Source organism: Carassius carassius, chromosome 32 (genome assembly GCF_963082965.1).
Source record: "Carassius carassius chromosome 32, fCarCar2.1, whole genome shotgun sequence".
NCBI lineage: Eukaryota > Metazoa > Chordata > Actinopteri > Cypriniformes > Cyprinidae > Carassius > Carassius carassius.
The window spans coordinates 19,339,927-19,352,954 of NC_081786.1; the positions used below are offsets into that span (position 1 = coordinate 19,339,927).

General features: G+C 36.6%; 1 protein-coding gene across 2 annotated transcripts in view; it reads right to left on the bottom strand.

Moving 5' to 3' along the window:
- LOC132112920 (unconventional myosin-VI) overlaps positions 1-12,373 on the bottom strand; it is a 61,246-nt gene extending 48,873 nt beyond the window's left edge. Inside the window, exon 1 of one of the 2 annotated variants that reach the window (XM_059520668.1) lies at positions 12,076-12,373. The gene's annotated coding sequence lies outside the window, so the exon portion shown is untranslated. The remainder of the gene's footprint in view (positions 1-12,075) is intronic. The other variant, XM_059520667.1, reaches the window with a different exon arrangement.
- Positions 12,374-13,028: the final 655 nt, after the last annotated feature.

Genomic DNA, 13,028 nt, shown 5'->3' on the forward strand with positions numbered 1-13,028 from the left:
AACAAATGTGTTTTCTGTTGCAAATAGAGTACAAGTCTTTTTATATAATTATTATTTTTTTGTTTTGTTTTTAGCTTTGTGCTGAGTTCCAACGAATCACAAATGTCAACCTACGGAACCAGTTCTATGCTGTGCTTGACCAACATACACCTGGACTGGTGGCCTTGTATTAAGCAGAAGGCAGCACGAACCGGAAAGATATCACAGGCGCTGCGTGACATCTTAAAGAATTAGGAACTCCAGGTGAGTTAAAGATGAACTTTGAGCTTAAGGTCCCACTGGACAGCAGGGCCTCAGGGTGTCATTGTCTGTCTAACACTTTGCCAAAATGCCATGAAATGTGGTCAGCACAACCATACTGAAAGAAGAATGAAATCTGTTATATTCATTTTTGCTTGTTCTTCCAGGAAGTGCACTATGTCAATATGAAGCGTACTTTAGCCGTTCGTGCCCTCCCGGTATACCTGCGTGAGGAGGACCCACAGTCCTTGAAGACTTGGAATGTAAGTATTCAGTATATTCATAGAAATATTAGTATCTCTAACAGCCACTTAACTATATAAAGTTAACCCTTAGTAAACCTTGTGTGTAGGTGTCATTGTGCTGGTAAGTGGACTGTACTTAGTGTGCACATGGATATACAGTATGTGTATATAAGCATACATACATACATGTATGTAAAAGCCCTAACCTCATGTAATCCCAAACCTTAATCACTCACAAAAGCCCTGTTGACCTTTTGGCTTAACCTCTCATGAAATAACACACACACTTACTCTCTTTCTCTGTAAAAATTACTTAAAAATACCTTTTTTGAGATGCTGTACATTACATATCACAATACAGCATCCGCTACTATGTAATGCCTAACTCCAAATTAATAGCCTGTTTAATACTCAGCTGCAAAATACCTACCTGGATACACGTACCTATTAAATAACAAACTGTATGATATTAAAATGTAAAATACCTGCTGCTACACTTACTTATTTTATGATGGGCTGTATAATAGACAGCTGTTAAATACTTACCTGTATTCCTACCTGTGGGTTGTTGGCTTGTAGAATAGTTACTTGAGATATACCTACTAGGTCTGGGCGATATGTAAAAAAATATATATCTCGATATTGTCATACATTTTATGATATTTTATATATATCTCGATATGTTTGCATTTGCATTTAAATAATAAAAAAACATGATTTTCTTTAGCCCATGAAAAAAAAAATCCAGACCAAGTGAACACTTACTGCTTTTTATTAAATGAACACATGTAGGCCTATATGTAACTAAAATATTGCAAAACAAGTACAGAGAGTACATTGTCAACTTTTTTTAGTGCATGCAGTTCACAATTTAAACTATGCAACTGGAATAAATAACTAAACTGGGATAAGTATTTTATTAAAAAAAAAAAACTTTTTGTATTTGTCTGTCAACTGTCTGCGGTTTTAAGAGAAGCTCTGTGGCATGAAACTATGTTCCCACTGACACTAAAAACCCTCTTAGATGGGGAGCTAGTTGCTGAAGTCTGCACACACACACAGACAGACATATTTATATATATATATGAATGAATGAATGAATAACAAAGCCTTTTGCACTCTCTCTGTCTATATTATGAAAACTGGTAAATGTAAGAGTGAAATTCCCTTATAGTAATTCCAAATGTATTGGATTGAATTGGGTTACACATGTGTGCTTGATGAAGTGGCCAGTGAGTGTACATGCAGTTGTTATGTTTCTTCAAGTTAAAGTCCAACTGAAATCAAATCTGACCAGATTTACTTTTTCAACGCATATTACTACTCTTGTTGTGAAAAATTTATCCGTGCAAGTTACTACACAGAGAAAATTGTTTGCTGTGGTAATCTTTAATCAAAATCTGAAAAGTTACTTCCGGTCTGGAATGGCATTCCTTTTCTGATGATGTAGGATTGACGGCTTGGGTTGGGAAATGCTTAATCACTCCCCTCAAACCTTTAGTCTGCTATGAGCAGAGATGGAGAGGAGGAGTGCTAGAGTAAAACCCCGCCCTCTGTTCAATATTCACTTTTACTGGGAAATAAGTCACAACACTGGAGAAAAGTTGTTTGCAACTTCCGGTTCACATGGACTTTAACCTAACAGTTGCAACCTCTGTGTCTTTCAGGTGGAGTCGTCAGATGAGCCAGGCATCATTGACACTCTTGTCACATCGGTAACAGAGGACACTGCAGATGCAGTTCATTTCAGTCCTGCAAGCATTTCTATTGTTGTGGAAGACGATGTTGTGATGAATGATATCCCTAACTTGGCTGATGCATTTGCGTTGTTGCTTGGATTGATGTATGCCTTGCATTTGGACTATCCCAAGAAACTCATTCACACTTTACATTCATCCAGAAAATCCTAATGGGTCTAGATGATGGTAAACCACTTAAACCCTGCCTACTGAGTTTCAAAAATGACCTGTTAATGAAATAGTAGGCTAACTTAAGAGTTGTGTTTACAAGAAAATACACATGTATTTCCTTGTCTGCATGTCCATGTGTTTTCGGGGTTCCCAGTATGGTCACTTTATAGTATGTTGTTGAACACCATGTTAGTCAAAGCATTTGAAACTGTTTACATTTGGCGGATTATGTCTTGCACACCAAATCTAACGAAGTTGCTGTTGTTTATACTTATCGGTTGTACACCAACTTGGTGCTCTGAATCCTAAAATTACGTGAAATGTGCCTTTTTTATATTTAGTTTTTATAGGTTTTTACAAACAGGATAGATTTGATGTCTTGATTTCGTGTTTTGATAAGTGTGTTTTTTTATTTACCTTTTTTTAAATTCCATTTAGACTTTGATGGTCATAGCTGTTACTAATGCTATTTTAAGAAATCAGGCCATACGTTTTATATTAAGCACTTTAAGATGCTCAGTTCCTGATTATCTTGTTCCTGTTTGATATGTAGAGATACATATGTGTAACGGAAACAGGTCAATTTAGCTCAAAGGGAATCATTTAAGATTTTAAAGGGAATTTGAACAGAATCACTGTTTCACGGCTGATCACTGAGACGCCCTGCGATTCACTGAACGAGCCATTTAACATCAAATCTGCGCTGGATATTAATATCCAAAGTATAGTGAAAACACTATCAATTAGCACAGTAACAAGATCGGCAGTTTAAGACATTAACTTGTAAGCACAAAACACAAGATACTTCTCTTTTCAATATGAATAAGGCTTTATTAGATAAATCTAAGACATATAAACTAATCTAACACACAAACGCACGCACGCACACATTCACACAAGTTGCAGGAAGATCGAAAGTTAGGAAAATATGAGTTTAAGAAAATGGAAATGTGGAATCCCAAGTTTACAGCAATACGTTAAATTGCATAGACATGAACAACCATTAATCACTTAATTAACCCTCGCATTGAGTTCCTCAATGAGGTTAAAATTATATTAGATACACCAGCACAAATGTCTGAAGGTACATTGCCTGTGTAAAGTTGTCGCTAATTGGCTGGAAGTTCAGTAGTCAATGAAGTGACGTCTTGAGAAGCCCTGGTTGGGCGTTGGCTGAAGATGCAGAGAGTTGTGTGTAGCTGGCTGAAGTTGAACTCGGCGTTACAAAACTTAACTCAGAACACAAACTCTCAAACGGAAAAGAAAAGAAGTAAAGTTTGGTGAGACTAGGTGGTGTTCCTTCTCATCGTGGCTAAGTAACAGCAGGCGTGCAGGCTGAAGCACGCGGGAACCGCGCTCAAAGAACAATGATGACAAACAGCATGGCTAAAAGCTAAAGCTAAGAAGCAAAGCTAAAAGCAAACTAAAATCAGACATGACTAATAGCAGAAGCATAGCTAGAGACTAAAAGCAAACATGACTAGTAGCAGAAGCAAAGCTAGAGACTAAAAGCAAGATTTTATGGTGTCCTGGGTATTTAAACTGGCCTGTTGGCCACACCTCAAATGTTGTCTTGACCAATCAGATATTGTCTTGGCTCGGGGGCATCATAAATCATATGTTTATCTTACCAAGCATGTGTTCCAAATTTTCCCGCTCTTGCAGGGTCTAATTTTGGACATGATTCCTATAACCAGAATATGATATATTTGACAAATAATTGATTGTCTGGACTAATTCAAGCAATCAGATTCGATTACGTAGATACTAGACATGACTATGTATCCTTAAGCTATCCCATAGTTTTTAAAAGACATACACAATAAGTGATTATAACATGATAGTCAAATGTGTGGGTTACACATAAATGAATATGGAGTGAAGCGATGGACTGATTCATTTATAAGTCTTTTTGAGTTCATTCTGGTCCATATATATGTACAAAAGACAGTTTATTTGCCATTCTCTTGACAAAGACTTCTGTGGAGACCAGAGGTTCAAAGCCCCCTTCCCCCTTAGGAATTTCAGTCTGTGTCTGCTAGGTGGGGGGAAGTCAATGGAAGTGTTTAACTCTCATGGGTTTACATGTGATGTCCAGCGTTGCATTTCCATTACGAACACCAAATTTCTCTCCTTCGAATTGAAATTGTAAATAATTGTTCTAGTGGTGTTAATGTTGAAAGCTGTTGTGTGAACAAGTTGGTTGCTCATCTTGCTTGGGACTTGTGGCACAGAATGTTTTATGACTTCCTGAGGAATTCGACTCGTGTTTCAAACACAGCCCTGATCGACTCTTTAATTTGTCTGGTTCGAGTCATTTCTGCTACATATGTATACACACACACAGACAAATGCACAACCATACACTAAGTGAGTTAAACAAGATGTTAGTTATATTGTAGCTTGAGCAGAGGTGTTTAATTGTGCTATGTAGATTTTCCTTCCAACTAATTACTTCACCAGGTTATTTCACTGGTTAACACACAAGTAGGTGGTAAACTAGTATGTGACTTGAGTCACTTAGCGGATCATGGCAAATGGTTAGACACCTCTGAGCTAGAATTCATTACAAAATGAATGCTGTTGATGTTCTGACATGTTTGTATAAAACAATTTAAAGACTGAATAAAAGAAGAAAAGAAAATGTACAGCTGAAGTAATTCTTTTATAGTTTTAACTTGTAAATGTCATTAACTTTTGGGTTATACATAAGTATAACTTTTGAGTTAGTAGATTTCTATTTAATTAAGTACCAATGGATCAAAATAATTAAGTATGGAGAAACTAAAATTGTGCAAGTGTTAAACAATATTTTTAAGCTCAGTGCACTTAAAATAATTAAATTAAATTAAAATATTTAAGTTTGATTAGATTGTAACTTTTAAAGAAACCTAACTTAAAAAAAATGTAAGTTAGTTACTTCAAAAGTTATTACGTAATTAGTTTCTACAAAAGTTTTGAGTACTATGAACTTATTGGGGTTTACAGTGTATGGATAAACAAACTAAATAATTATATAATAATAATATCTGACATTTATCCATAATCACCAATTTTATATAGACATGCATTTGACACTTGATCAGAAAACATCACTTCCTGTCAGGTGGTCATATACAATCTTAGCTGCAAACCTTGAAATATTTCAATGCATCCAAAGCTTCATTTGAATTAAAAAAATTCTGCATAGGTATTTGGTCAGACTCAGAACGAAGAACAAAGCTCCTGTACTAATCCTCACTGAAAAAGAATAACTTCTGTTATGTCATTGGTTGGAGATGAAAAGCACAGCTTTCATGCTTTCTGAGTGGTTGGAATTGCTAGGGTGTTCTGTGGGGTTGCTAGGCCTTTTCAGGTATTTGTGTGCTGGCCTAAATCAATGCTTAAGTCTCATAGAAGTTCTTAGATTTCATCCAGTCATGAATTTTTACTGATCGGATGCCTACTGAACCATGAAAATACCAAGTGTAAACACCCTCCAAGATGCAATATCAATCTGAACACTCAAACATTAAACCGAAGAGGTTATTTGTTTCATACTGATGACCCAGTTCAAGCAATTGGAAAGGAATCTGGTTATTTAAACCACATATGTTAACTTTAGTCTTTTAAAAGTGAATAAAGTCAGCATACAGAACTCTAGGATCCCCACAATCAACAAAGCGAGCCTTATTATTTTTCTGCAAGTTGAAAATGTATGCAGTGTGTTTGAATTACATACTCTACACATGAACAATATTAACTGTGATGCCTGCGTTAGCAAACACCACTATGATAAGATATCTGATTGGTCTCGTACTATTAGGAAAGGTAAAAATGTGTTCTTTTATGCCATCTAACGATGTTTTGGAAAATTCGGCCATTCTCAGACAAATGTGCCATCTAGTGTGACTGTGGTCCAAGGTCTTGTCATTTCAGTGACGTGACATACAGCCAAGTATGGTGACCCATCCTCTGTGTTTAACCCATCTAAAGTGCACACACACAGCAGTGAACACACACACACACACACACCGTGAACACACACCCGGAGCAGTGGGCAGCCATTTATGCTGCGGTTGGGGGTTCGGTGCCTTGCTCAAGGGCACCTCAGTCATGGTATTGAAGGCGGAGAGAGAGTGGTGTACATTAACTCCCCCCACCTACAATTCCTGCTGGCCCAAGACTCGAACCCACAACCCTTGGATTGCAAGTCCAACACTCTATCCATTAGGCCACGACTTCCCCCTTTTCAACAACAAGTAACAAGTGTTGAGTTATTTTAGTCTCCTGGCTTGTTATTTCGATGATCTTGTTATTCCCTTCAGGTATGGGCTTATCCTGTAAATAGCAGATTGACGCTTCTGCTCTCGGAGCCATCTTCATCTGCACAGCCGGTGGCCCTATCTGATCTCACTGATCCTACAATAAACCATAGACTTCTTACAGTGTTCAGTATAATTCCCTATTAAGATCAGGTGATTTATCTGAAACACTGGATGACATCCGTTAAGATCCATGATATCCACTGAAAGCCGCAGACTGCATGACCTGTAACAGAACTGCTGTCAAAGTCTACAAAAGCAATAATGGCTAATCACAAGGGCATTATTATACCTGACGACAGGAGTACAGCACTGACTTTACGTCAAAGACGTCTGCTGTGCGAGTGAGGTAGGACGTGATAACCGCTCCAGGTTTGGACCAGGGCAACATTTCCCATTCTCTGGCACTCGGACGATGGCCCGGTCTCAGGAGTTGCCCATGGTGCAATTATCAATTGTCAAGCATGCTAAATAACCTCATTATATGCTCAGAAGCATATGTGTGCCAATCAGTCGAGTCTCACATGAGTCTTTTGAAAGGAACAAAGACTTGGCATGGGTATGTGCTTCTCTTCTGCAGCACTGCTCATCAGAAAACTATCTGGAACGTTACTTCTCACATAATGGTCGATTCTGTGTTGGATCAGTCTTGGGAAAATGAGATGTTTGATGTAATGCACTAAACCATAATGATCTGTTGATTATGTTAATATTTGTAATATCTTTTTAAAATGTACTCAATGTAAATGTTTAACTGTGGAGCAGCACTAAACCTTTTGTCCAATTAATTTCCTTGAATTTTCCATGAGTAAGAGATTTCCTTAACTTTGCCATGAATAATGGATAAGCATAAAGACTTTTTATGTAGACTGGACATACAAAGAGAGTTTTAAAGCCAATTATACTTTTGTGGTGAGCCTAACTATGTAGACATTGTTTTTCTTCATGATCGTTTAAGATTCTATTCAAGGCTAGAAATCACAATTAAAGAACAGAAATATTAATAATTATGAAATAAAATAATTTATAAAACTTACCCATTTCAAATAATCATCTTTACAAAAACTTTCATAACTATTTTCACTACTTGTGGACTCCAACTTGAGAGGTGTTTGATTGAATGACTAATTTTGTTAATATTCCTCAATGACACATGCTATAACACATCCAAACTTTAACATGGTAACATGCTATATATCAGATGTGATGCTAATATGAGCCATCCACTGCAGTAGAAAAGGGAAATTTAAAAGTACTCAAAGACAAAATGTGTCCAAAGTTCATGTGGCACAATGCCCTTCACTTGGATTTTTAAATAAGATATAATAAGAGCCAGCAGCTATATACAGTATTATTGTTCCCATGGTTAATCATTCTAGCTACCTGATAAACTCAATGGCTCCATCTGTTCCAGAAAAGGAAGTGATAAAAAATAAAAATGTTACAGATCTTTCAACTGATCAGAGTTACTTTCAAGATTAATCTTCACCATCCTATCTTATATCTGTTATAACAATAACTTAATCATAATATGCTTACACAACATTTCACGTTGATAAAAGCTTAGTAGTTATGTCACAATGATGGCACTGCATTAGACAAATAAAAATGTTTTATGGCTACATTGTGTGCAGTTGGCCATCGAAAAAGAAGGCAGCTTTGTTGAAAATGCCTGAGAGACATTGAAACAAGTGATGTGGCAATAAAAGAGAAAAAAAAGTTAGTACCTTTAATGCAAAGTTGTATAACAACATGTAAAAATTGGTGCAAAAAAAAAAGGCAAACAGCATGCAATACACTGTTTAATATAAATTAAAAACATAAAATAAGATAAAACATATCCACTAATGAATACACAAGTCATGTCAAAGCATACTTGGAAATGCAAAGCCTGCTGAAATATATACTCTTTCACAAGAATCAACAGATCCAAAATAACAACAAAACTGTGAGAAGCACTCCACGTCCACAGTGCTGTGATAGTCAACAACAGACATTTCTTTTCCCACATTTCTTGGCTCATCGCTCCTTCATCAAATAAACATCCATCTAACTGAAGCTACATGTTTACAGCGAGACAGTCTTAGAGAGAGGAGTAATTGCACATATTTATGTGCATGCTGATGGCAGCAGTACAGACGTTGTCATAGGCAATGGTTTGGGGTCAAAGGGCTATGTGAGTTTCCTGTAGCACACATACTGTATGTGTATCCCTCCCCCTTCTTCCTCTGCTCCTGCTCTCTTTATAGCCAGAGGATATGGAAAACAGGACGCAACAGGATGCAAAGAGGCCAGTGTCGATGGGACTTCCAAAGCCAACATTTTCCTGCGCTTTTGCTGGGTTCTATATGTATATTCAAATGAGTGTTTTAATATGCCAAAAAAAAAAAAAAAAACACCTAAGCCAAATGTTAGTTGGTAGGAAGGTTTCTAGTTTGTAATAAAAACTATTATGCTTTTTTAAATATCAAAATATTTTCCAAAATCTAGCTTTTATTGCTAGAATTTATATACAAATTAAAAAAATAATAACAATTAAGTAGAAAAATAAGTAAAAGAAAAGAAAAATAAAACCAATATGTACTGGTTATTTTTTGCCAGGTTATTATCCAGCAAACTGTACAGACATGTTAACCCTAAAAGTGCAAAATTCAAAATACATTAAACCACCATTAAAAAAAATTATATGGAAAATTCCTTCATATGTAGTACAGGTATATCTAAAAAAAATGAATATCATGGAAAAGGTCTTTATTTTTTGTAATTTAATTTAAAAAAAGCTAACTTTCTTTTATTCTAGATTCATTGCACACAAACTGAAATATTTCAAGAGTTTTTTTATGTAATTCTGATGGTTACTAATTTCTTATTTAAATAAAAAATTCAGTATCTCAAAAAAAAATTTATATTCCATTTTGAGCTTGGTTAGTTTGATTAATTTTGAGTATAAATACTGGGTACCTCTTGGGCTAGTTTTGAACATGCAACCACAATTATGAGAAAGACTACTGACTTGACAGTTGTCCAGAACACAATCATCAACACCCTCCACAAGGAGGGTAAGCAACGAAGAAGGTCATTGCTAAAAAGGCTGGCTGTTCACAGAGTGCTGTATCAAAATATATTCATGGAAAATTGACTGGAAGGAAAAAGTGTGGGAGGAAAAGGTGCACAAGCAACAGGGAAGAACACAGCCTTGGGAAGATTGTCAGGAGAAGCTGATTCAAGAACTTGGGAGAGCTTCACAAGGAGCGGACTGAAGCTGGAGTCAGCAAATCAAGAGTCACCACACACAGACGTCTGCAGGTAAAGGGCTACAGCTGTCACATTCCTAGAACCAAGCCACTCCTGAACCAGAAAAAAATCAGTGATGATTTTGGGTGCCGTGACATCTGCTGGTGTTGGTCCATTGTGTTTCATCAAGTCCAAAGTCAATGCAGCCATCTAACAGGAGATTTTGGAGCAAAATCTTCTAGAGCAAAATGCTTCCATCTACTGACAAGCTTTATGGAGATGCTGATTTCATTTTGCAGCAGGACATTAGCACCTGCCCACAGTGTCAAAAGCACTTCAAAGTAGGGGTGTGCGATATGACGATTTTTGATCGTGGACGATAAAAATGTCTCCACAATCTTCTTTTGAAGAAATATCGTAGTATCGTGCTACAGCACACATTCTATCTGTTCTATTTATATAAAATACGTGCAGGGACAGTAGGTCTATTAAACATGCACCCTACTATCATTACTGTCAAGGGATAGATCACCCTAAAATGTCATTTCTGTCATTACTTACTCACACTGTCACGTTGTCCTAAACCTGTATTAATTTATTTCTTGTTCTGAATACAAAATAAGATATTTTGAAGAATGTAGGTAACCAAACGGTTACTGGTCCAAATTGAATTTGATAGCAGCAAAAAATACTATGGAAGTCACCGTGGACCAGAAACTGTTTGGTTTTCCAAGTTCCTCAAAATAGCATTTATGTTCAGAAGAAGAAACAAACTCATTCAGGTTTAAAACTACTTTTTAGTGAGTGAATGGTGGTATAAAAATAAAACTATGACAGAATTGACAGACAGCTGACCAATTTGTATTTTTGGGTGAACTATTCCTTTAACATTAATAAAAAAAATAAATAAAAAAAATCACTCACTGCTCTTGACTGAAGAACTCTAATACAGTTGCTTTAGGAATCAGTCCATATAGCGTTTTATTTTTATATTTGTTCATTACATTTTTTAAATGCTCCTGCTAAATACACCTATTGTACCTGAAAATAAAGCACTATTTGTTTTATTTGTATATTATGTGTAGTAGCAATGTGTATCTTTGTCATTCTTTTATCTTTGTTAATAAAAAATAAGAACAAAGATTCTCTCTCCGCCCTCTTTGGCCTAAATATCTGCCATTGGTTTTTTTTTTGGTTTTTTTTTGTTACCTTGAAAGGCTTTGTCTTTATAAAAGGGAAATTAGTTTGGGCTGTAATGCTCAGACAACTTGCTTAAACTTAATAGTAAAACCAACATGACAAAGAATTGTGATAAAATCATGATATTTTTTTAAAAAAAAGTGATATTACATTTATGTTAATTTATATTGTTTATATTAAATCTTAATATTATTAAATTAATATACTGTATATTATTTAAAAAAAAATCTGTTTTAGTGTTAAAACTTTCTATATTAGCACACAGTAAAAGCTTTTTATTGTTGAAGTCTGTATTCACACACATTTCGTGGAATGACCCAAGAGGGATTATGAAGGTGGAACCAGAGCAGCCGCGCATGCGCAGACACTGGAGTTTACAGTCACCTAATAGCCTACAGTGTTCAAAGCATCCATCCATCATTCATATGAATGAAACACAAATAAATAACGTTAACTTGGTCCTTCGGATCACTAAAGTTAAACTCTTTAACTATACATAAACCCAATCGAGTTTCCATGACATACAGCCTTTACTCGTTTTCTGGAAAACTGTGGTCACACACTTGTCTGGTCACAAAAACAAAGCAAATGTCTCACTGAAAAAAAAAGTAACATTAATAATAATAATATAACTTAAGCCAACCAAATGCAAAACTGTGAGTAGATATAACTAGAAGTTACATGAAGTGCAATATTTGCAAATACCTAAGAAGTGTCACACTTTAAATCGTATATTTAAACAGAATTTAGTTTGTAACTAAAATAAACAATATGCGAAATTCACATGACGAATGTTAATAAAATAGACCCATTCATTAGCAGCAGGGTAGCTCGCCACTGTAAAAAGCAATTAAACACAACACCAAACCAAACAAACCTCTGGATGCTCTTAATAGAAGCCAAACAACAAATAAAGTAAGTTAATAGAGTAAAGTCACTCACATAATCTGTAAGTCCGGTGAGAGCAGCTGTCTTTGTGGACAGAGAAGCGAAAGACTGTCCCAGTCAGCGGTGACAGAATCCCTCGATGTTATATATTCCCTTTTTCAAGCCGCTGTCCTTCCTCTTTAAGTGAGTCCGACTTCAGACTGAAGTCCACAGGAATAACAGCGACCTCAGCGGTGACACGGTAGCGGTGACAGACAGGCCGTGTCTCAAAACACAGACAGCTGACTATCTAGACATCTTCTGTGGGCGTCACAGTAGCTGAGTCCAGAGTCTTAAGCTGTTAAAGAAACGCGCAATTATTTTGTACCTCAAAGTCTCGCGTGGATGCAACTTTACATATTACACGGCGGCCTAAAATGCTGCCTAAGTAAGGAGCTCACTAGAGTTTTGAGCAGTGTTGCCAGATTGGGCGGTTTTGAATTTGATTGTGCGGGTAAAAATTGTCTTGGGCGGGTGGACAAAATTTGGGCTGGTTTGGTGTCAGTTTGGCGGCAAAAATATAAATTGTATAGGCTAATTGGCTAACAAACAAGCTCAAGTGTGCATATACTGCATCCGAACAGTCATCACGTTGTTATAAACTGCAGTGCAGAGGTGCTGATGCTAATGTGGACTTCGCGGCCGTACTTTTAGCCAATCACTAGTGATCTACAGACACACGTGATGATTCATGAGCAATAACGGATCTAATTTTAAATGTATGAACCAAGCGTGCCGCACAAGCCCTGAAAAGTGAAGCCAAAACGTCTCGATCGCCCCCTGGTGAGTGGTCCTAGTATAGACGGTTTCATCGGGCGCACGCGCCTGGACCTAAGTTAACTTCCGGTCTGGCTGCGGTGCCTTCTACAAACGCAGTTAAAGTCAAGGCGATGAGTGTTTTAACACTCAAAACGCGAATTACACCTGTTGAGGGAAAGATGACACCAAGACTCTAATATTACTGCAAC